Raw genomic sequence first — 23541 nt, forward strand, 5'->3', positions numbered from 1 at the left:
GCCCACACTGTAGATTCACAAATATTTCAAAGAGGGTATAATTAAAGGAAGCAGTTTCCTACCTCGAAAGGGATGAGATGTCCGCTGAAATTAGGAAAATACTGATATATCCTAAAAATAGCTCTCTCATGAAACCACACACCCTTTATTGATTTCATTATGAAAGACTTCCTTTTTTCATTCCTAATAGAATGCTGAGGATTTAGTTTAAAATTAAAAAATAGAAAAATCCTTGTGCTTCAGGGGACTTGTCAGTCTAATGGCAAGCCTGATTCGCTCTAACAGTATTTTAGCTGTACTGGAACACACTGAAAGGAATTGGCCTTTGCTCTGCCAGAATTTCACTATGAAAGAGTTTTTGCTATAACAGTGTTTTATTATATCCTTATTGAACTTTAGCCAACTGAAAATAAAATCTTCTCCCCATCCTTTCTGGTTCGTCCTAAACTGCAAACGAAAGTCAAAAATCAATGTCCAAATTCCGCTGTCCCGTTTCTTGTGCCTAGCTCCCTTAAAGAATGTTTCTCTGGGGCAAATATGTTGTTTCAGTAGATAATGGAACATGCAGTAATTGGGAAATTTTAGGTAGTACTTCTCACTCCATCTGGGACTAAGTGTCTAAGTGCATCAGGATATACAAGGATCTGTGCTTACAGAAACCAACTAAATGTAGCCTTCTGCTCTCTACTCTTTGGGCTTGCAGGTGCCCCACCATTAATTGAGGTCAGAGCTCTGCCCTCTGAGTGGACTTCAGGGAAGTGCCCTATTGCTCTTCCAGGGGTCAGATCTAGGCCCTGAACTGTGAGAAGCAGCTGACAAAAGTAGTACCTAATGCATCAATCTATGCGGGTATACTAGACCAGTGGGAGAGTACAGCAGAAGCAATATGCAATTCCTTGTCCTCGAGGAATTTACAGTCTTATGGGGTAGACAGGTAGAAATCATACAGACATTTGATTTTTTCCCCACCTCCAACCCCATAGCACTTATGTACTTATGAGAAGCAGCGAGGTTTAGTGGATAGAGCACGGGCCTGGGAATCAGAAGGGCCTGGGTTCCAGTTCCGGCTCTGCCACATATCTGCTGTGTGACCTTGGGCAAGTCACTTAACTTCTTTGGGCCACAGTTAACTCTTCTGTAAAATGAGGATTTAGAGTGTGAGACCTATGTTGGACACGGACTGTGTCTAACCTGATTAACTTGTATCTACCCCAGTACTTAAAACAGTGCTTAGTAATAGTAAGTGCTTAACAAGTACCATAATTATTAGTATTATTATTATTTATTAGATGTCTTTAGGTTATATATTGTAAATTACTTATATTAATGTCTGACTCCCCCTCTAGACTGTAAGCTCATTATGCACAGTTATCATTCTGTTGTATAATACTCTTCCAAGAGCTTAGTACTTAGTAAGCCCTCAATAAATACCACTGATTGATTGATTGATTTACAAGCAGTGTGAGCAAGAGGAAGAACAGAGTTGTAACAGGAAGTAGGAGAAATGGATCAGGATGCTATAGCTGAATAAGTAATAGGATTTAAAAATAAAATTCACCCAATTGTGCAGAGGATTGGACTAAAGTGTTGAGGGTGGTGAGAGTGTTGTGACGGAATTGGGAAAGCCTTCCTGGAAGAGGTGGGATTTTAGGAGGGCTTCAGGGATGGGAAGAGTTGTGTTCTGATAGATTTTATGGAGGGGGGCGTTCCATGATAAAGGAGGCAGTAGGAGAGAGAGTTTAGAAGTAGGAGAGTCCCGAGTCAGGTACATTTGGGAGAGGTCCCGAGTCAGGTACAGTTGGGAGAGCTAGTTAGGTCAGCTTCTTAGTGAAGAACCTGTGTGAGGTGGGTTAAAAGAGCTGATAAGCAAGACAGAGGTATCTGATAAGCAAGACAGGAGTTTTCCCCTTCATGCGGAAGGATATGTGCAGTCATTTGAAGGTTTTAGGAACTGGAGGGATGTATGCCGAGTAACACATCAAGAACACAAGCCAGGTAGACTGGAGGTATCGAGAAGGCAGGTCAGGAACTGGTCAAACGATGATGAATGGGAATTAGACCAGATAATAATAATGATATTTGTTAAGGGCTTACTATGTGCCAAGCACTGTTCCAAGCGCTGGGGTAGATACTCATCCCCATTTTTCAGATGAGGTAACTGAGGCACAGAGAAGTGAAGTGGCCTGCCCAGGGTCACACAGCAGAGAAGTAGCAGAGCTGGGATTAGAACCCACATCCTCTGACTCCCAAGCCCGTGCTGTTTCCACTAAGCAAGTTTCCACAAGCACAGCAGAATAGAGCCGAGGAAGAGAGGGAGGGCAGGTGGGAAAGGTGAAGTTAATGGGTGGTTTAGGCCAGGTGTTGGACAGTGTACTGATGGATGGAAGATTTAGAGGAGAGAGAAAAAGTGGGAGGGGATGAAGTGTGGTGAAGAGGAGGAAATAGAATCAATCAATCAATCAATCGTATTTATTGAGCGCTTACTATGTGCAGAGCACTGTACTAAGCGCTTGGGAAGTACAAATTGGCATCACATAGAGACAGTCCCTACCCAACAGTGGGCTCACAGTCTAAAAGGGGGAGACAGAGAACAGAACCAAACATACCAACAAAATAAAATAAGTAGGATAGAAATGTACAAGTAAAATAAATAAATAAATAAATAAATAAATAGAGTAATAAATATGTACAACCATATATACATATATACAGGTGCTGTGGGGAAGGGAAGGAGGTAAGACGGGGGGATGGAGAGGGGGACGAGGGGGAGAGGAAAGAAGGGGCTCAGTCTGGGAAGGCCTCTTGGAGGAGGTGAGCTCTCAGCAGGGCCTTGAAGGGAGGAAGAGAGCTAGCTTGGCGGATGGGCAGAGGGAGGGCATTCCAGGCCCGGGGGATGACGTGGGCCGGGGGTCGATGGCGGGACAGGCGAGAGCGAGGTACATCTTCCATTACAGGGTCTTTCCTTGTTAAAATGTGCACGTCAGCCAGGAACAACTGCAGCCTATACAGTAGTCCAACATTAATCATTGTATTTGTTAGGCGCTTCCTCCTTCCAAGAAGCAGTGTGGCTCAGTGGAAAGAGCATGGGCTTTGGAGTCAGAGGTCGTGGATTCAAATACCGGCTCTGCCGCTTGTCAGCTGTGTGACTTTGGGTAAGTCACTTAACTTCTCTGTGCCTCAGTTACCTCATCTGTAAAATGGGGATTAATATTGTGAGCCCCAGATGGGACAACCTGATCACCTTGTAACCTCCCCAGCGCTTAGAACAGTGCTTTGCACATGGTAAGCACTTAATAAATGCCATTATTATTATTATTATTATTACGTACCAAGCACAGTGCTAAATACAGTCCCTGTCCCACATGAGGCTCGTAGTCTAAGGAAAAAGATAACAAGTAATCCCCACTTTGTCAATGAGGAAACTGAGGCACAGAGAAGTGATATGACCAAGGTCGCACAGCAGGCAAGTGGTGGAGCTAGGATTAGAACCCAGGTCCTCTCCCTCCCAGGCCCAGGCTCTTTCTCACTTGGACACATTGAGTCCTGATGTCTTTTAAAGTACTTAATTCCTCCTGCTTGAAATTCCTTTCCCCTTCACATCTGCTAGAGCACAGCTCTCCCCATCTTCAAAACCTTCTTGAAATCCCATCTTCTCTAGGAGGCTCTCCCCAATTACTTTTTCTTCTTCCCAGGTCACAGCCTCCCTACTGTTATCTCAGCACTTGTGCACTCAAGAGTTTTCACTGTGCTTTTGTAAACTCGATTTGACATAAGATGCAATTTGGGCACTTCCCCCTATTTGTTCATTATTGCATGCCTATATTCCCAGTTAGAGTACCACATCCCTATGGTTACAGATTACGTTTTCTCCTGATGTTTTCTCCCAAGTGCTGTGCCCAGGGTTGCCATTCAGAAAATGCTATTTATTAGTTTATGGAGATCATCTACAGAAATTACATTTATGAAGAAGAGTCAGGTATATTTATCATTGTCCACCCTCCACTCTGATCAATCATATTTAATGAGGGTTTTTTAGGTGCAGAGCCCTTTACCAAGTGCTTGGAAAAGTACGTTATTACAGTTCTTGGACACCCTCCATGCCCACAGTGAGCATGCAGTCTAGAAAGGGAGACAGATATTAATATGAATAAATAAGTACCTTATAAAATATATATAATATAATAATATAAAATATATAAAATACATCCTTACGAAGCAGATGTGAGATTGGGAAGTGGTGATAGTAGATTGGGAGAGGAAATGAAATTCTGCACACTCTGGATATGAAGTTTCAACCTAGCCAGCTCCATCCAGTCCTCCGCTGTCTTTCGGGAGATGTTTTCCATGAGTCCAACACTAACTTTTTCCTCCAGATTTTGCAGCTTTTTGGTATCCTTTTTAGTGGCTTTCAAATCCACCTCCTATGATGCCTGAATACCTTGATTTCAGTCATTGAAATGCCTCCCTCTTCCCCTGATTTTCTAATGATTACCTTCTCTAATCCGTTCCCAAGTCGTATGTTAAGTATAACTTGGAAATGTACTAACCGCAGGCTTCATGTTCAGCTCGTGAACTTGGTTTTAAACCCCTCGATAGAGACAAGTTGCATGCATTTTGGGAGTTCTAATAGTCTACAGCATCAATCTGTTTATAAAGCATTTTAAGTATGACAAACTTGAGGGGCCTCACAATACTGAGCACTTGATCCTGATGTTTTGAGAGTGACTTCAGAAATTCTTTCAAGTTTCCTTTTTCAGTTGTCATTTCTACAACTGAGAAGCAGCGTGGCTTAGTGGCAAGAGCACAGGCTTCAGAGTCACAGGTCATGGGTTCTAATCCTGGCTCTGCCACTTATCAGCTGTGTGACTTTGGGCAAGTCACTTCACTTCTCTGTGCCTCAGTTACCTCATCTGTAAAATAGGGATTAAAACTGTGAGCCCCACATGGGACAACCTGATTACCTTGTATCTACCCCAGGGCTTAGAACAATGTGTGGCACATGGTAAGTGCTTAACAAATGCCATCATTATTATTATGAGTGAGAAACCCTCCAAGGCTAAGCTAGGACACAGAAAATTGTAGTGATTGAAAGGGGTCACTCCCTCCTTTTTTGATTGTCTTAAAATCCCAGATCCCTGTACTGGAAACTATGTGTGCTGTGTTTGGAGATTATGTGAACAGATGTACAGATAATAATAATGATGGCATTTATTAAGCACTTACTATGTGCCGAGCACTGTTCTAAGCACTTGTCATTCCAAATTCCAAGGTGCATTTTTATGGAAGTGTGGTCTAGTTCTCTGTTGTCAAAGCCTCTCAATTAGTGAACTATTCATCTTAGAAGCATCATGGCCTAAAGGATAGAGCATGGGCCTTGTAGTCAAAGGACTTGGGTTCTGTTTCCGGCTCCTCCACTTGTCTGTTGTGCGTTCTTGGGGAAGTCACTTAACTTCTCTGGGGTCTCAGTTACCTCATCTGTAAAATGGGGATTAAGACGGTGAGCCCTATGTAGGACCAGGACTGTGTCAATATATCAGTCAATGGTAGTTATTGAGTGCTTACCTTGTGCAAAGCACTGTTCTAAACACTTGGGAGAATACAGTACAAGAGAATTAGCAGAAATGCTCCCTGCCCATAATGAGCTTAGTGTCAAACCTGATAAACGTATAATAACAATAATAATAGTAATAATAATAGTGGTATTTGTTAAGTATTTACCACCAGCCAGGCACTGTACTAAGCCCTGGGGTGGATACAAGCAAATCAGGTTGGACATAGTCCCTGTCCCAAATGAAACTCACAGTTTTAATTCCAGTCTTAATTCCCTTTTATAGAAGAGGTAACAGAGACACATTTAAGTGACTTGCCCAAGGTCACACAGCTGACAAGTGGCAGAGCTGGGATTAAAACCCAGATCCCTCTGACTCCGAGGCCCATGCTCTATCCACTAGGCCATGAAGCTTATATACACCCCAGCACTTAGTACAGTGCCAGAAGCATAATATGTGCCTAACAAACACCAGTAAAAATATATATATTAAGGATATATGGATAAGGCCTAATAGATAATTGAAACCCTTTATCTTTGGTCTTTTAGTTTTTGTTTCATTCTGGACACCAAACTCCCTAAGCCATTGCAATGTAATTTTGTTCCCATTTTCATTTCTAGAACTAAACTACTGTCTATTGTCTGTGTGTGTGCCAAGAGTGGTTATGGAGTGAAGCATCAGTCAAATATTTGGAATCTTTCCAGCTGCTCTCAGAAGAGAGGCATTTCTTTCAAGATTTCCATGTTTTAGCTTTAAATCTAACTTTGCTTGCACATTCGCTTCATTTCTACAAGAGGCCAAAGCAATTTACCCATTGAATTATTATCTCCATATCTTAAGTTACAAAGTTTGCCTCTGAGTGATGCAGTTCAGAAATTGTCAGCCTAACTGGATATTAGTTCCACTTAGATAAAAGAATATTGGAGAATAACAAAGACAGGACAAGAGCAGCTGACAGAGTAATATTGCTGAAAACGTTTTGCCAGTTGGAATTAAGGTGGAGATTTTTAGGCCTCGCCCCTTCACTATGATCTAAACGTATAGCAGATAAACCAGTTATTTCTGCTTCTGACATGATTTTTCTTGGGTCCATCAATCAAATTATTGATTGATCAATTAATCATTTATTGAAAATTTACTTTATGCAGAGGACTGAACTAAGCACTTGGGAAAGTGCAGTACAACAGAGTTGGTAGACAGTTTCCCCACTCACAGTGAGCTTAGCATCTAGAAGACACAACCAAGCCCAAGATGACGTGATAGTAGATTCACCCATGGACAAAACAGGAGTAGACTGCTAATTCTGGTGCTATGTATGTATGGCCATTATCCTGGCTATGTAAAGTCGTGTGCTAAAGATACCCTGAGTTCCATGGATCAAAGCGATATGTGAACCAGTGACTAGGCATGGATTAATGTACTACACTGAGATAGAATGGGTTCAGCCAGATATTTTGTAGCCAGGTCGTTTGTTATCTGGTGCTTTCAAAGTCTGAATATCATAGCCATCATCTGTTAATGCAAGTGTTACAAAGAATTCTTTCACCCCACAGAAGGCCATTCTATTTTATCGTTCACATGGAAAGCAATGTAATACATTCTACTTTGTATAAGAAAACTTTACGTCTGTGCCCTGCCTAAGTGAATTCTGTATCATTTTTCACTTTAGGTGGATGTCAATTAGTCCTTAAGAGGAAAGCTCACTACCTGGAGTTCATGTAACAGCAGCAATGGATGTGGAATTTCTTCCAGATTGATACATTTAGTGCATAGCTTGGGAATGTAGTGTTTTGAAACCAGTTTGATGACCTGTAGGTAATGCTACCAAGCCCAGGGTAGCTATAGTTCTTCTTTGTTCTATCATTACCTAAATTCTAGATTAGAACGGGCTCTGCTTGCAGTAGGTACTCCATCAACAGTACTGATTGCTTCTCAAAGAAGCTGATAGCTGTATTTACCCATAGCTATTCTTTGTATTCAAAGATGATGGTAGTGATCGTCCACAGGGAGGAGACAAAGGAATCATGAAATAGGCAAGTCTGCACCAAACACTGAACGTTCCTCTGGAGAGATAGAGTATATCGGTACTCATCCTGACTGTTTTGAAGGTACACCAAAGCCAAATTCACATAGGCTTTCACTTGTAAGAAATTTTCTTAAATAGGTCAAAACAGTGGATGAAAAGCAGTGTCGTCTAGGGGATAGAGAATCTTGGGAGACTTGACTTGCGAGTCAGGAGGATCTAAGTTCTCATCCCGGCTCCACCACTTGTCAGCTGGGTGGCCTTGGACAAGTCACTTCACTTCTCTCTGCTTCAGTCACGTCATCTATAAAATGGTGATTATTATTATTAATCATCATCATCATAATAATGGTGTTTGCTAGGCCCAAATTATTCTTAAAGCTGTAGAAAGAGCATTTATCAATGGCTTTTCATCTCAGAAATGCAAACCAGATGTGGAATACCAAGGCAATTTAAAAATGGCACTTTTATCTCCTTGAGAGGGAGTTTGGTAAAGGAACACTAAGTTAAGAAATGGAAGGATTAACTCAAAATGAATGCTCAACCTTCAGAGACTATAGTCTGCCTTAGAGATTCATTTATTCAATCGTATATTTGGAGTACTTACTGTGTATACCTCGGGACTCTGGAGCTTGGGTGGGGAGAGGCTTCTTCAAGGAAAGGAGTCAAAATCCCCCCCAAAAAGTAGCTGAGGACCCTATCGGTGTTAATATCAAGTAGCAGAATCAATAATGCTTATTGATCACCTCCTACAGGCCACCTACTTCACTGGGCGCTTGAGGCACATTCAAAAGAACTGATGTCTGCCCTTTAGGAGTTTTCCACTACTGACATTATTATTAAATAATAATATTTGTTAAGTAATAATGATGATATTTGTTAAGCACTTACTATGTGCCAAGCACAGTTCTAAGCATTGGGGTAGATACAAGGTAGTCGGGTTGTCCCATGGGGGGCTCACAGTCTTAATCCCCATTTTACAGATGAGGTAACTGAGGCACAGAGAAGTTAAGTGGCTTGCCCAAGGTCACACAGCAGACAAACAGCGGAGATGGGATGAGAACCCATGTTCTCTGACTCCCAAGCCCATGCTCTTTCCACTAAGCCACGCTGCTTCTCAAGACCGTGAACCCCATGTGGGACATGGACTGAGTCCAGCCTGATTAGCTGGTATGTACCCTAGTGCTTAACACAGTGTCTGGTACATAGTAAGGGCTTAACAAATGCCATAAAAAAAATTGGTCCACCCATGTCCAGTATTCTATCTTCCATAGGGCACCCTGTCAATGATATTCATTTCAATAACTATGGATGTCCCTGCCACTTTTTCCTACATTCTCAACTTTTTAGTAACCCATTAATAATCCCTCATGTATGAATTTGTCATCAAATTATTCCTGAACGTTTGGTGCAGTCATATTGGACTGCCCAACTTCCTGCTATAAAAATTCCCTATGGTTACCACCCCAAGTGGAAAAAGAGGCTTCACATTTTTGTTTTTAATTTATCAATTATAAACTTCAGCGAATGCTTCCTTGGCCTATGGTTTTGAGATTTAATGAACAATAAATCCATGTACTCTCTGTCCACACTCTTCTTTGGAGATGTACTGCGTAAGGACTTGATATTCACCCCATAGTCAACCCCATAGCACTTATGTACATATCTATAATTTATTTTTTCACAGTAATGCCTGCCTCCCCCTCTAGGCTGTCAGCTCCTTGTGGGCAGGGAACACATCTACCAACCCTGTTGTATGGTGCTCTCCCAAGCACTTATTAAATTGTTCTGCACAGAGCAAGCCCTCAATAAATACCACTGATTGAGTCCCAGTTTGGAAAACTTCTGTCATGTCACTTCTCAGCCTTTATCTTTTTCACACTGAAGAGTCTTAAACTTTTCCATCTGTCCTAGGGATGGTACCCCATCCAACATATATTTGAAATTGATCTGACCTGTAAGACCAATCAGGATATTTTGTAGAAGCTGGTTTTCCCCTGAAAATTATATTGCAACTTAAGCCATAAGAGATATATTGACTTATCTTTCTTCAAATGGGAATACAAAGACCAGTGAAGACATAAGAATGTCCCTGACCACTAGGACCTTACAGTCTAGAAGAGGATTCTTTTATTCCTGCGTTCCTTGGACCTGAAATCTAAAAGTCTCAGTTCCCCTGATTAACTGAGCTCTAATTGATACTGGCAATAAAGGTCACGAGCCTGTTTTTCTGGCTCAAGAACGCACAGCAATTGCAGCTGTCTGCAGAGGCACAGTGGAGTTACAGTGAATAAAATAGTGAAAATCCTCATAATTCAGCTGTTGCTTGAACCAGGTGCAAGCTTGGAGAAACTCCACAGTGGCAAAAAATTAAAATAAAATGCACAATGAAAAAGAATGCCAACATTCTTGCTAATGAACCTTCAAGTATCATCTTTGGAAAGAATGTGAGGATTATTCCAGCTCGCTTGTTGACCAATTTGAATGTTCTTCCTACAGATATTTGGAGAAAAAGACCTATTGTTTGTTTGCTCTATACCCACATAGTATCCATTGTTTATATCTGTAATCATAGCAAACATAGTTCGAAATGTGGGACTAATGGGGCAAGCTGTATTTTCCTCCTCCTGTTCTTCTAACACTGAAGGCTATGTCCTTTATCTTTTATCACAGCTCTTTTGTCAAACATCTATTTTCTTCTGCACAATTTTAGGTCTTTCTGTCACCACAAAAATATGCCCATGCCTTCATTTGAAAACATTTAAACATAGTTTGTCATATCTACCAGTTCATATTGATTAAGGATTTTTTGTTATTGTTCATTTGTTTCATTTGCTCCGTTTTGGTTGGTGGCCAAATAGTATATTTAGTAAACCATATAAATATAATGGAGATTGATTATTTGTGAGTCCACAAGGTTTGGTATGTTCAAACAGAGTGTCAAGTTGTAAACAGGTGCTGAGATTTGCAGATTTCCGAGTACATGGCTGTCACAGGATTAGCTTTTATGGAGAGATTTGACAAACTTCTGTTAGCTCCTGGGATCTCAATTTGCCAACTGCTCTGAGTCTATTCACAAATCCCAAGTGTAAGTGAAAACTCTCAATTTTTAATATCATTAATGGGAGGAATGTTTCCCTACTCTGCACAAGTAGCTTGCAGTTTCTTGGGCAAATAAAGAGCTTTGTTTCAATAATAAAAAGTAATAATTGTAGTATTTTTTAAGCTCTTACTATGTTCTAGACACTGTACTAAGTGCTGGGGTAGATAGGAGTTAATCAGTTTGGACACAGCCCCTGTCGCACGTGGGACTCACAGCCTTAGTCCTGTTTTACAGATGAGAGAACTGAGGAACAGAGAAGTGAAGTGACTTACCCAAGGTTACACAGCAGACAAGTGGCAGAGCCAGGAGTAGAACCCTGGTCCTTCTGATTCCCAGGCCACTGCTTTACCCACTAGGCCACTCTGCTAAATTAATGATATTCCAAATAATAGAATATAATAGCTTTCAAGAAAAATGAAATACAACTTTTGTGTAGCTTCCTTAATGAGGAAATCATTTTCAGAAATTGTTGCCTTTTCATATATTAGCATTTTGAAATTAGCATCAGTTTTCAAAGGACTGGAGAAATATCCTTTAATAGTATAGAAATATCCATAGACGTCATTCGTGGTAAACACTAAGAAAGGGTGACTTCTGAGTGCCTACTTAGGTCTACTTTAAATAATAATAATAATAATAATAATAATAATAATGATGGTATTTGTTAAGCGCTTACTATGTGCAAAGCACTGTTCTAAGTGCTGAGGGGGATACAGGGTGATCAGGCTGTCCCACGGGGGGCTCACAGTCTTAATCCCCATTTTACAGATGAGGGAACTGAGGCTCAGAGAAGCTCAACTTGTCTAAATTTAACCGGCTACCCGCAAGATGTGCATTCTAGCCAAGCAGCACCATTTAAACTGAGATACCCTGAAAAAGGAGAGAGCTCAGAGGGATTGTTTTGTCCTTTTATCTCCCTATGTGAAACTACATTCTACAGCAGATCTCATCCCTATTTTCTTAGGATCTGCCATGATGCTACGTAACCTCACTGGAACATTTTTACGGAGTGTTCAGAGTGGTTTGGATGGTTTTGGGGTTTTGGGGTTTTTTGTTTTAATGGTATTTGTGAAGTCCTTCTTGTGTGTCAAATACTGTTCTAAGGGATTAATTAGGTTGGACTTATTGTGTGTCAAATACTGTTCTAAGCACTGGGGTTAATTAGGTTGGACACAGTCCCTGCCCTGCATGAGACTCACAGTCTAAGTAGGAGGGAAAATGTTCCAGTACAATCAACAGCAACTTCTGCCCTGGGCACTAGAAAGCTCTGGAGACAGGAAGATTGGTTCACATTCTGTGGTCACATTTCTAGATAATAATTAGCAGGAGTAGGATTGCATAACTGCCTTTTTAAAATAAATGGTATTTGTTAAGCACTTACTGTGTGCCAGGCACTGTACTAAGCACTGTACAAGCTAATCAAGTTGGACATAGTCCCTGTCCCACATGGAGCTCACAGTCTTAATCCCCATTTTACTGATGAGGTAACTGAGGCACAGAGAAGTGACTTGCCCAAAGTCACACAGCAGACAAGTGGCAGAGTCAGGACTAGAACCCAGGTCCTTCTGATTCCCAGGCTCATGTTCTATCCACTAGGCCACATTGCTTCTCTTCAGGCCTTTATTCATTCATTCAATCATATTTATTGAGCACTTACTGTGTGCAGAGCACTGTACTAAGCGCTTGGGAAGTACAAGTTGGCAACATATAGAGACGGTCCCTACCCAACAGTGGGTTCACAGTCTAGAAGGGGGAGACAGACAACAAAACAAAACATATTAACAAAATCAAATAAATAGAATAAATATGTACAAGTAAAATAAATAAGTAGAGTAATAAATATGTACAAACATATATACATATATACAGGTAACAAGTACATGCTGGATGGAAGGGGTAATGGTAGGAAAGCCTGCCCCTTTTCCCAGGCTCAAGGACAGTCAAGCCCAAAGGGTTTTGACTCAAGAGGAATTTTGTTTGACAGTACGACTGAACTGTCCCAAGATTATCCTTTTTTTTTTTTCCTTTTCCAGTTAGTCAGACCGTATTCCACCAGGCACAAAGTTGCATTGTCTCCAGTCAGAACTTTGTGGTTATGGATAATTTCGGACCCAGGAGCATAGAAAATTAAGAGAAATAACACAATTGGGGCTAAAACCATCTCCAGCCAGATTCTTGGGATGAGAGCCAAATGTTGAAGGTCGGTGCTGTTAAGGGTATTTATGGAGTACCCACTTGGTACAGTGCACTGTACTGAGCACTTGGGAAAGCACAACAGACACATAGGCAAATTTCCTGCCTGCAGGGAGCTTAGAGTCTAATAAGAAAGAAGAAAGATTACCCCCTAACTTGCCCGAAGCACATTGTTTTCTTCAGTGGAAAGAGCCCGGGCTTTAGAGTCAGAGGTCATGGGTTCAAATCCCGGCTCCGCCAATTGTCAGCGGAGTGACTTTGGGCGAGTCACTTAACTTCTCTGTGCCTCAGTTGCCTCATCTGTAAAATGGGGATTAAGACTGTGAGCCCCCCATGAGACAACCTGATCACCTTGTAACCTCCCCAGCACTTAGAACAGAGATTTGCTCATAGTATGTGCTTAATAAGTGCCATTATCATCATCATCATCATTCTACCCACAGCTGTTGCCCAAGGAGGGATTGAATTCCATTTAGAGGGTTCTCTTAATTTCCCCCCAAGCCTCACTCAGTTCAAAAAATATCTGTAAGATATGCCCTAGGAAATCCAATCAAATCTCCATAAAGGGAAATGAACCACCCCCTATTTAAACAAAGTAAGCATTTCTTTCATTCTATGACCCAACTGATTTTTTTTTTTTCTGAAAAGGTGCCTGACAAGATCGTGTGGAGAATCAAAATGATTCCAGGCACCTGCAGCCTGCCCATCAAATACAGGTTATGTGTTTGACAGGAGATCCTTAAGGCCAGTTGCTCTTCAGGATAAAGTAAGAGCAGTAGGGGTTTGTAAAATGCTTGGAAGTCATCGAGGTAGTAACCATACAGAAGAGGCTGGCATTTTGCCCTCAGCTTGGTGATTAGTTGATCAAAACAACCCTACAGGGAGTGCATCTGGCCTGAAGCTTACTAACATCAATCAAGAAAATTAACCCACGCATCTGTGCCTGACCGGTAAGAAATCAGGCAAGAAGCCAGTCAAAAGCAGAATAAGCCAAGCCTCTGTTCCCCTTCCTGCTCTGACAGCTCCCTGGCTCTTCTTTCTGACCTTCGCTTTTCCTCTCCCTTCATTCTCCCAGGGCCCTTGCCATATTTTCCCTTCCTCTCTATGTCCTTCAGTGCACTGGCTAAGAGTAGATCAGTGTAACTCTGCTAGGATATTACCTACCTATATAATAAGACAGGTACTCTGTCTCCAGTAGACACAGAGAAAAACAAATAGCACAGGCTGTGGAAGCCTCAAATGAGATTTAGCCACTGAGAGCAAAATGAGAACTAGGGAAATGACATATTCATGAAAACAACATTCATGAAATGAGATATAGAGTGGTACCTTCCACTTCCTCCCTACCCACAAGCCCTAGGAAGAAGATCTGCCCCACAGGAGAGGGCCAGGCTGAAGTTGGGGGGTGGGCAGACCGCTATGCCCATCACTGAGACCCTGAGGTACAGAGGTCAGACTTGACCTAGCAGTGACATCCCCCTCCTTAATAACTATGGTATTTAAGTGCATACTGTATGCCAGGCACTGTGCTAAGCACTTGGGTGGATACAAGCAAATTGGGTTGGACACAGTCCCTGTCCCACATGGGGCTCACGGGCTTAATCCCCATTTTACAGACACGGAAACTTAGGTCCAAAGAAGTAAAGTGCCTTGCCCAGTGCCTCAGAGCAGACAAGTGGCAGAGCCAGAATTAGAACCCGTGACCTTCTGGGCCTGTGCCCTATCCACTACGCCTTGCTGCTTGATGGTTCCTTCTGCTGGACTAGGTCAGATGGTAGCTTACCTTCCTGATATTTAGGATTATGGGAAGTTTGATCAGGTTCAGGCCCAAGACAGCCTCTTCTGGAGTGGTGAGGAATCCAACGAATAGTCCATCCCAGCAGCAGTGCTGTGATTGGTGTCATCATCACTGAATTTAATGTTCTGCTGCTTCTGTTGTCATTGTTTTTGTCATCACTGAATTGATTTTTTTGCTAAATCTGCCAGGTTATTTCTTTCACAGTATGTTTTTTTTTCTCCCCCTTCTTCATGAGGTCTGTGTGGGCCAAAGCCTGGATCTGATTCAGGGTCTTTATGCTTTACCACCCCTCTTAAGCCTAGTACTGCAGCTGGCACCAACTAAGAGCTTAACAAATGTCAGAAAGAAAGAAAGAGAATAAATAGGAGTATATAATTCTTTGAAAACGATATCAAAATTGTGTGTGTTGACATCTCTGTAGCATCTGTTCACAAGTCTCTGAGGAAATGCTTTGCATTTATGAGCCTAGGAAAGTTGGATCGTATTGATGGCCATGTGACCGTCGCAACTTCAATAACCTCCGCTTCCAATGAACTAAAACAAAAAGAAGGATGGTCGTTTAGTATAAGCTCCTTGGATTTAGGAGTCGGTGTCTGGGTAGAGAAGAGTGAATTGATTAGTAGTCCTTGATCTTCTAGACTGTGAGCCCATGTTGGGTAGGGACCGCGCCTATATGTTGCCAACTTGTACTTCCCAAACGCTTAGTACAGTGCTCTGCACAGAGTAAGCACTCAATAAATACGATTGAATGAATGAATGAGTGAATGAATGAACCGGCTTGCTGCTGGAAATGTTGTAATTTTAACCTCACATGTAGAGAGAGAAATTAGGTGCAGATAAGTTATTTTGAAAATTATTTTTCACCTATCATTTTTGTGGGCAGGGAACGTGTCTACCCAACTCTATTAGATTGTACTCACCTAAGCACTTAGTACGGTGTTCTGCACAAAGTAAGCACCCAATAAATATGATTGATTGATTGATTCAGCTTTGACCAGCTTCCATAAGTGCCACAGCCACTATAGCCTTAGAGAAGCAGCATGGATAGAGCACAGGCCTGGAACTCAGAAGGACCTGTGTACTGATCCCAGCTCGGCCACTTGTCTGCTGTGTGACCTTGGGCAAGTTCATTTATTCATTCATTCATTCATTCAATCGTATTTATTGAGCACTTACTGTGTGCAGAGCACTGTACTAAGTGTTTGGAAAGTACAATTTGGCAACAGATAGAGACACTTCCTACCCAACAAGGGGCTCCCAGTCTAGAAGCAGGGAGACAGACAACAAAACAAAGCAAGTAGACAGGTATCAATAGCATGTCACTCAAACTTTTCTGTATCTCAGTTACCTCATCTGTAAAATGGATTAAGACTGTGAGCCCCATGCAGGATGTGGACTTTGTCCAACCTAATCAGCTTGTATCTACCCCAGCCCTTATTACAGTGCCCAGCACTTGGTAAGTGCTTAACAAATACCATTTAAAAAAACAGACAAACAAAAGGCTCCAAATTTGGTGCCAGTGAAAAGACATTTTGATTGAATATAGTCTCCGAGTCATTAGCAAAAAACATATGGATCCCTCCAAGTGATACACAGCTGCAGGATATAAACCTAAGAATCCACCAGAGTTTGCACCAATGCTAGTGTGTGAGCACTCCTTTCACATTTTGTCCATGAAAATAGAGCAGTGCCCTTTTTCTGGCCTCTTGCCATTTAGCATAAGCATTGTTCAGATACCACTGGTTCGGTAAGCCTTAGTTCCACCCAAGTGAGTGTCTTATTTCATGATTTTCATACCGAAGGAACATGGCCTCCTGAAAAGATGATAGGCCTGGGAGTCAGGAGGCCTGAGTTCTAATCCCAGCTCTGCCACTTGACTGCTCTGAGAACTTGGGCAAGTCACTTCTCTGGGCCTCAGTTTCCAAGTCTAGAAAATGGAGATTCAGTTGCCTTCATCGCTAAAATCTGCCCTTTCCTCTCCATCCAAAATGCTACCACATTAATACAATCACTCATCCTATCCCACCTAGATTTCTGCATCAGCTTCCTTGCTGACATCCCAGCCTCCTGCCTCTCCCCACTGTAGTCCATATTTCGCTCTGCTGCCCAAATCATTTTTCTACCAAAATGTTCAGGGCATGTCACCCCACTCCTCAAAAACCGCCATTGAACAAAAACTTCTCACCACTGGCTTTAAAGCATTCAATCACCTTGCCTCATCCTATCTCACCGTCTCTCCTTCTACAACCCAGCCAGCACACTTTGATCCTCTGGTGCTAACTTTCTCACTGTGCCTCTATCTCGCCTAACTTGCCACTTATCCCTTAGCCACATCCTGCCTCTGGCTTGGAATGCCCTATTTCCTCAAATCCAACAGACACTCTTCCCCACTTCAGGGCCTTATTGGAAGCACATCTCTTCCAGGAAGCCTTCCCTGACTAAGAACCCCCCTTTACTCCCACTCCCTTCTGCGTCACCCTGACTTGCTCCCTTTATTTCCCCCCCCTCCCAGCCCCACAGAACTATAAAACTATCTGCAATTTATTGATTTATATTACTGTCTGTCTCCCCCTCCTCTAGAATGTAAGCTCACTGGGGGCAGGTGATGTGTCTATTGTTGTACTCTCCCAAGCACTGAGTATAATGCTCTGCACACAATAAATGTGATTAAGTGCTCGGTAAATATGATTGAATGGAAGAGGTGAGTTGTTGTGGCAGAAGTGATGACGGTTTTTGCTGCATCATCTGCACTTTCTTTCTGGGCACCTCAATCCAAATGGCTCACACTGCTGGGTGGTTAGTAGGAAGAAGAGAAACAGTCTGTGTTTGTGGGGCAGACCTCATCAGCGGAAGACACCACTCCAACCTCTCCATTTTGTAAACCATTATTAAGAGTGGTTCCTCTGACAGGGAGGCAGTGTGGCCTAGGAGAAAGAGCATGGTCCTGGGAGTCACAGGACCTGAGTTCTGATCCCATCTCTACCACTTGCCTGCTGTGTGGCCTTGGGCAAGTCACTTACCTTCTCGGCCTCATTAACCTCATCCGCCTAAATGGGGATGAAGACTGTAAGCCCCATATGGGACATGGATTGTGTCCAATCTGATTAGTTTGTAGCTACCCCAGTGTTTAGTACAGTATCTGGCACATAGTAAGCACTTAACAAATACCATAGAAAGGCAAAAGCAAGGAATGTAAAATAAAACAAAGGGGAGCAATAAAACATATATCGCTGATCTCAGACAGGTAATGGTATGTAAAACTTATCCAAAAAAATTCAAGGGATCTTTTATCAGGAGATTCTATTACAGGACTAGGTTAGCACTAATGAGCAAACTCCAAAAAAGAAGTATACACCAGAGATGCAGTTGGCCTTGGAATTCAGAGTTGATAATAATAATGATAATGGTGGTATTTGTTAAGTGCTTACTATGTGCAAAGCACTGTTCTAAGCGCTGGGGAGGTTACAAGGTGATTAGGTTGTCCCACGTGGGGGGCTCACAGTTTTAATCCCCATTTTACAGATGAGGTAACTAAGGCACAGAGAAGTTAAATGACTTGCCCGAAGTCACACAGCTGACAGGTGGCAGAGCTGGGATTTGAACCCATGACCTCTGACTCCTAAGCCCGTGCTCTTTCCACTGAGCCACGATGGTGAGGTTTACCAATGTAGAGTTTAGTGTGGACCCATCTGAAGCATTCATGGATAAAAATTGTCCTTTGATGTGCTGCCAAGTTGGTTATTTGTAGTGCCTGGCACTGGTTTTGCTTTTGTCTCATCTCAAAGCTTCTGCTCAAAAAGAACGGCTCCTCTCTAGACTTCAGTGGGCCATTACTGATCATTCTGCTGACGTAGTTTCCCAGCTTTCACGTGTGATGATATTGGGTCTACTCTGGACTTTACTGTATTTTATTAATGCTCCCATCGTCTCTCTTGCTTTTCTCACCCCTACCCCCCACCCATTTATGCCTTTTCTAACTTTACCTTTATCTTTTTTCCTCACAATACTCGGAGTTGAAAGTAAAAAATGTCTTTTGCCAGAAGGCTAAACTGGCTTTGCGGAGAGGGGAGGGAGGAAAGCTCAGCGTAGCCTTTTCCTCTTCTGCTTAGCCTGAATCTGAAGTTTGAGGCAGAGGCTCTTGTTCCACTTCCAACTTTCTTTGCTGGGTCAGCTTGATATTAGGGTGGTCGTTGAAGAGGTGTGTGAAGTCACCCCAGGCAGGCAGCTCAGGAGCTCAGGGCCTCGTGCTGTGTGAGACAGGGAAAAATGGGAGAGGTGGGACTCTTTTGCAGGCAAGGAGCAATCAGCTGGGGGTGGTTTTGAGGGTGGGACAGGTCATAGTAGATTCTTCCTAGCCCAGCCCTATGTGGGCTGAGGCACCACCCCTCTATAATAATAATAATTGTGGTACTTGTTAAGTACTTACTATGTTCCAGGCACTATACTAAGCGCTGGGGTGGATACAAGCAAATAGGGTTGGACAGATTCCCTGTCCCATAAGAGGCTCACAGTCTTAATTTCCATTTTATAGATGAGGTAACTGAGACACAGAGAAGTTAAGTGGCTTGCCCAGCAGCTCGACAGCTAAGAGGACTGGAGTAGCAGTGATATGTAGCTCACTGCCGCCGTCATGGCAACATAATTTTTAGTCAGTCAGTAGCATTTATTGAGTACCCACTCTGTGCAGAGCATAATACCAAGGGCTTCGAAGAGTCCCACAGCACTTATGTCCATATCTGTGATATATTTATTTCTGTTAATGTCTGTCTCCCCCTCGGGACTGTAAACTCATTGTGGGAAGGGAATGTGTCTGTTCTTTTGTTATACTGTACTCTCCCAAGCACTTAGTACAGTGCTGTACATTCAGTAAGTGCTCAATAAATGTGATTGACTGACTACAGTAGAGTTAGTAGAAATGATCTCTGGCCTTACGGAGCTTACAATCTAGTGAGGGAGACAAACACCAAAATAAATTATAGGTAAGGAAAAGCAATAGAGGTTAAAGATAAGTACGTTAAGTTCTGTGGGGGGAGTGGAGGATAGTGTCTAATGATGATGATGATAATGGCATTTATTAAGCACTTACTATGTGCAAAGCACTGTTCTAAGCACCATGAAGGTTACAAGGTGATCAGCTTGTCCCAAGGGGGGCTCACAGTCTTAATCCCCATTTTACAGATGTGGTAACTGAGGCACAGAGAAGTTAAGTGACTTGCCCAAAGTCATACAGCTATTGCTTAGGGGGTGAAGACTCAAGTGAAAGCAGCTTAGCATCGTGGATAGAGCATGGGTCTGGAGTTCAGAGGACCTTTGTTCTCGTCCTGGCTCCACCACTTGTCTGCTCTATGACCTTAGGTAAGTCACTTGACTTTTCTGTGACTCATCTGTAAAATGAGGATGAAGACTGTGAGGCCCAGGTGGGACATGGATTGTGTCCAACCTGATTACTTTGTATCTACCCCAGAGCTTCGAACAGTGCCTGGCGCATAGAAGTACTCAACAAATACCATTTTAAAAAGTGCACAGGTGACATGGAAGTATTGAGGGGGAAATCCATGGGGAAATAATGTGGGCGTAGAAGAGATGAATCAGGGAAGACTTTCAGAAGGAAATGAGGCATATAGAAAGAATTGACTGAAGGAACAGGAGTAGCTCATACGAATAAGAATGCTTGCTTGACCATTTCTTGTCTTATGCCGTCAAGTCGTCTCCGACCCTTAGCAATGTCATGGACACATCTCTCCCAGAACACCCCACCTCCATCTGCCCTCATTCTGGTAGTTTATCCATAGAGTTTTCTTGGTAAAAATACAGAAGTGGTTTACCATTCCACACAGTAAACTCGAGTCTCTGCTCTCGACTCTCTCCCATGCTGCTACTGCCCAGCACAGGTGAATTTTGACTTGTAGCAGATTGCCTTCCACTCGCTAGCCACTGCCCAAGCTAGGAATGGAATGGGTAGGCCTCTGCTTGACTCTCCCTCCCGTAGTCAAGACTGGTAGACTACTGGAAACTCTCCAGGTGTGACCCTGAGAAGGGGAGCTTGACCATTTTCAGAGAGCCCAGAAATGATCTGAGGAAAGTAAAAAAGCACCCCTGCAAGCCAAGTGGCATACTGCTCAATGTTCAATGAGAAAATTCAAAATAGTCAATGTAAAACATTAATCAGAAAACAAATAAATATCAGAGAGGAGTCCACTGAACAGAATGAGCTAGACAAAAATAAATCACATGAGCAGAGCTTAATCTGTATGAGGAGAGATGGCAGGATGCTGGGAGCTGGAATCTCTCCCAGCATCCTAGTGATGTAGTCAGCAAGGTGCCATGGTTAACACTCTGGGTGCACCCTATTATTATCATAATATTATTATCATTATTGCCTTCATCTTTAAAATGGGGATTCAATATCTGGTCTCTCTTCTTCTTAGAATGTGAGCCCCACAGGATACAGGGACTGTGCCCAACCCGAGTCAGAGGACCTGGGTTGTCATCCCAGCTCCACCGCTTGTCTGCTTTGTGACCTTGGACAAGTCACTTCACTTCTCCGTGCCTTCAGTTACCTCATCTGTAAAGTGGGGGTTAAGAGTGTGAGCCCCATGTGGGACAGGGACTGTGTCCAACTCGATTAGATTGTATCTGCCCCAGTGCTTAGATCTCACCTCCTCCAGAGCTCACCTCCTCCAGGAGGCCTTCCTTGACTGAGCCCCCTTTTTCCTTGCCAACTTGTACTTCCCAAGCGCTTAGTACAGTGCTCTGCACACAGTAAGCGCTCAAAAATTTGATTGATTGATTGATTGATTTCCTCTCCTCCCCCATCCACCCCGCCCTAACTCCTTCCCCTCCCCACTGCACCTGTATATATGTTTGTACAGATTTATAACTCTATTTATTTTTCTTGTACATATTTGCCATTCTATTTATTTTGTTAATGATGTGCATCTAGCTTTACTTCTATTTATTGATGACTTGACACCTGTCCACATGTTTTGTTTTGTTGTCTGTCTCCCCCTTCTAGACTGTGAGCCCGTTGTTGGGTAGGGACCATCTCTATATGTTGCCAATTTGTACTTCTCAAGTGCTTAGTACAGTGCTCTGCACACAGTAAGCACTCAGTAAATATGATCGAATGAATGAATGAATCAATCAATGCCTGGCACCTAATAAGTGCTTAACAAATGTCACAGTTATTATTACTGTCATTATTAACAACTCAAGGAGGGCAATGCAAGTCTTGTGCAGCTCCCAGGCTACTGCATCATTCATTCATTCATTCATTCAATCGTGTTTATTGAGCATCCTTCACAGTGTCTCAAAGAGCAAACTTTTTTGTGTAGCAGAATAATTGGAAGACAATGATGGGAAGCAGCGGGGCCTAGTGGATGAGGCATGGGACTGTGACCCACAGGAATAATAATAATAATAATAATGGTAAATAATAATCATATAATTGTGAAATTTGCTAAGCACTTACTATGTGCCAGCCACTGTACTAAATGCTGGGATAGATACAAGGCAATCAGGTTGGACACAGTCTCTGTCCCACACAGGGCCCGCAGACTTAATTCCCATTTTCCAGCTGAAATAATGAGGCTCAGAGAAGTGAAACGACTCATCCAAGGGCACACAGCAGATATGGAGCAGAGCCAGGATTAGAACCCAGGTCCTTCTGACTCTGGCCTGTGCTCTATCTATCCACTAAGCCACACCACTTCTCTGTCCCAGTGCTGCCACTTGCCTGCAGGGTGACCTTGGGCAAGTCACATAACTTCTCTGTGCCTCAATTTCCTCAACTGCAAATGGAGATTCAATTCCAGTTCTCTTTCCTACTCAGACCGTGAGCTCCATGTGGGACGAGGACTGTGTAGCTTGTATCCACCCTGGCGCATAGTACAGTGCCTGGCACATAGTAAGTACTCAATAAATACTATTAATTGCTTGTTATATTGTACTCTTACAAGCACTTAGTATAGTTCTCTGCACACAGTAGGCACTCAGTAAATATGATTGATTGACATTAAAGAATAATAAATGAAAACTAAGGGAGTTTGTTTTTACCACTACAGCTCCTCAAAGTGCCTTGGAGCATCTTAAATATGGGAATCTGGGACATTGTCAGCAGGTTCTGCACACTCTTAGCACCTCTTCTCTCCCTCATCCCCCAGGGCCATGCACCATGAACACCTGTCAACAGCAATTTGTCAGGAGGAGAGACTTCAATCTTCAGCCCATTCACTTCACCCCTCCCTTCTCCCAGTTCATTCATTCAGTAGCATTTATTGAGCGCTTACTGTGTTCCGAGCACTGTACTAAGCGCTTGGGAAGTACAAGTTGGCAACATATAGAGAGGGTCCCTACCCAACAGCGGGCTCACAGTCTGTTGGCCATTTCCCCCTCCTTTTTCTTTTTATTAAATGGTAACTGTTAAGCACTAACTATGTACAAGGCTCTGTACTAAGTGCTAGGATATATACAAGTAATCAGTAATACATGTAATCAATACAGTAATCAGGCCCACAGAATGAATCCCCTTTTTACAGATCAGGGAACTGTGGCACAAAGAAGTGAAGTTCATTCATTCAGTCTTATTTATTGAGCTCTGACTGTGTGCAGATCACTGTACTAAGCACTTGGGAGAGTACAGTACAGCAATGAACAGTCACATTCGCTGCCCACAACAGGCTTATAGTCTGGAGAGGGGGTGACTTGCCCAAAGTCACACGACAGACAAGTTGAAGAATCGGGATTAGAACCTAGGTCCTGCTGACTCTGGGGCCCATGCTCTGACCACTAGACCGTGCTGTCTCTGCCCAGGAAAAAGAGTGATTAAGTTTGGGGCAAGAGGGAAGTGTTCAAGTTAGAGAAGATCTCATGGTTA

General features: G+C 42.7%; 1 protein-coding gene and 1 non-coding gene across 2 annotated transcripts in view; one reads left to right on the plus strand and one right to left on the minus strand.

The window, feature by feature from the left end:
- PACRG (parkin coregulated) overlaps positions 1-23541 on the plus strand; it is a 499437-nt gene that overhangs the window by 344227 nt on the left and 131669 nt on the right. The window lies entirely within an intron of this gene.
- LOC119924757 lies at positions 20568-20705 on the minus strand. Its single transcript, XR_005449453.1, has one exon. It is a non-coding gene; the product is annotated as a small nucleolar RNA SNORA7 (small nucleolar RNA).

Source organism: Tachyglossus aculeatus, chromosome 2 (genome assembly GCF_015852505.1).
Source record: "Tachyglossus aculeatus isolate mTacAcu1 chromosome 2, mTacAcu1.pri, whole genome shotgun sequence".
NCBI classification, from domain to species: domain Eukaryota; kingdom Metazoa; phylum Chordata; class Mammalia; order Monotremata; family Tachyglossidae; genus Tachyglossus; species Tachyglossus aculeatus.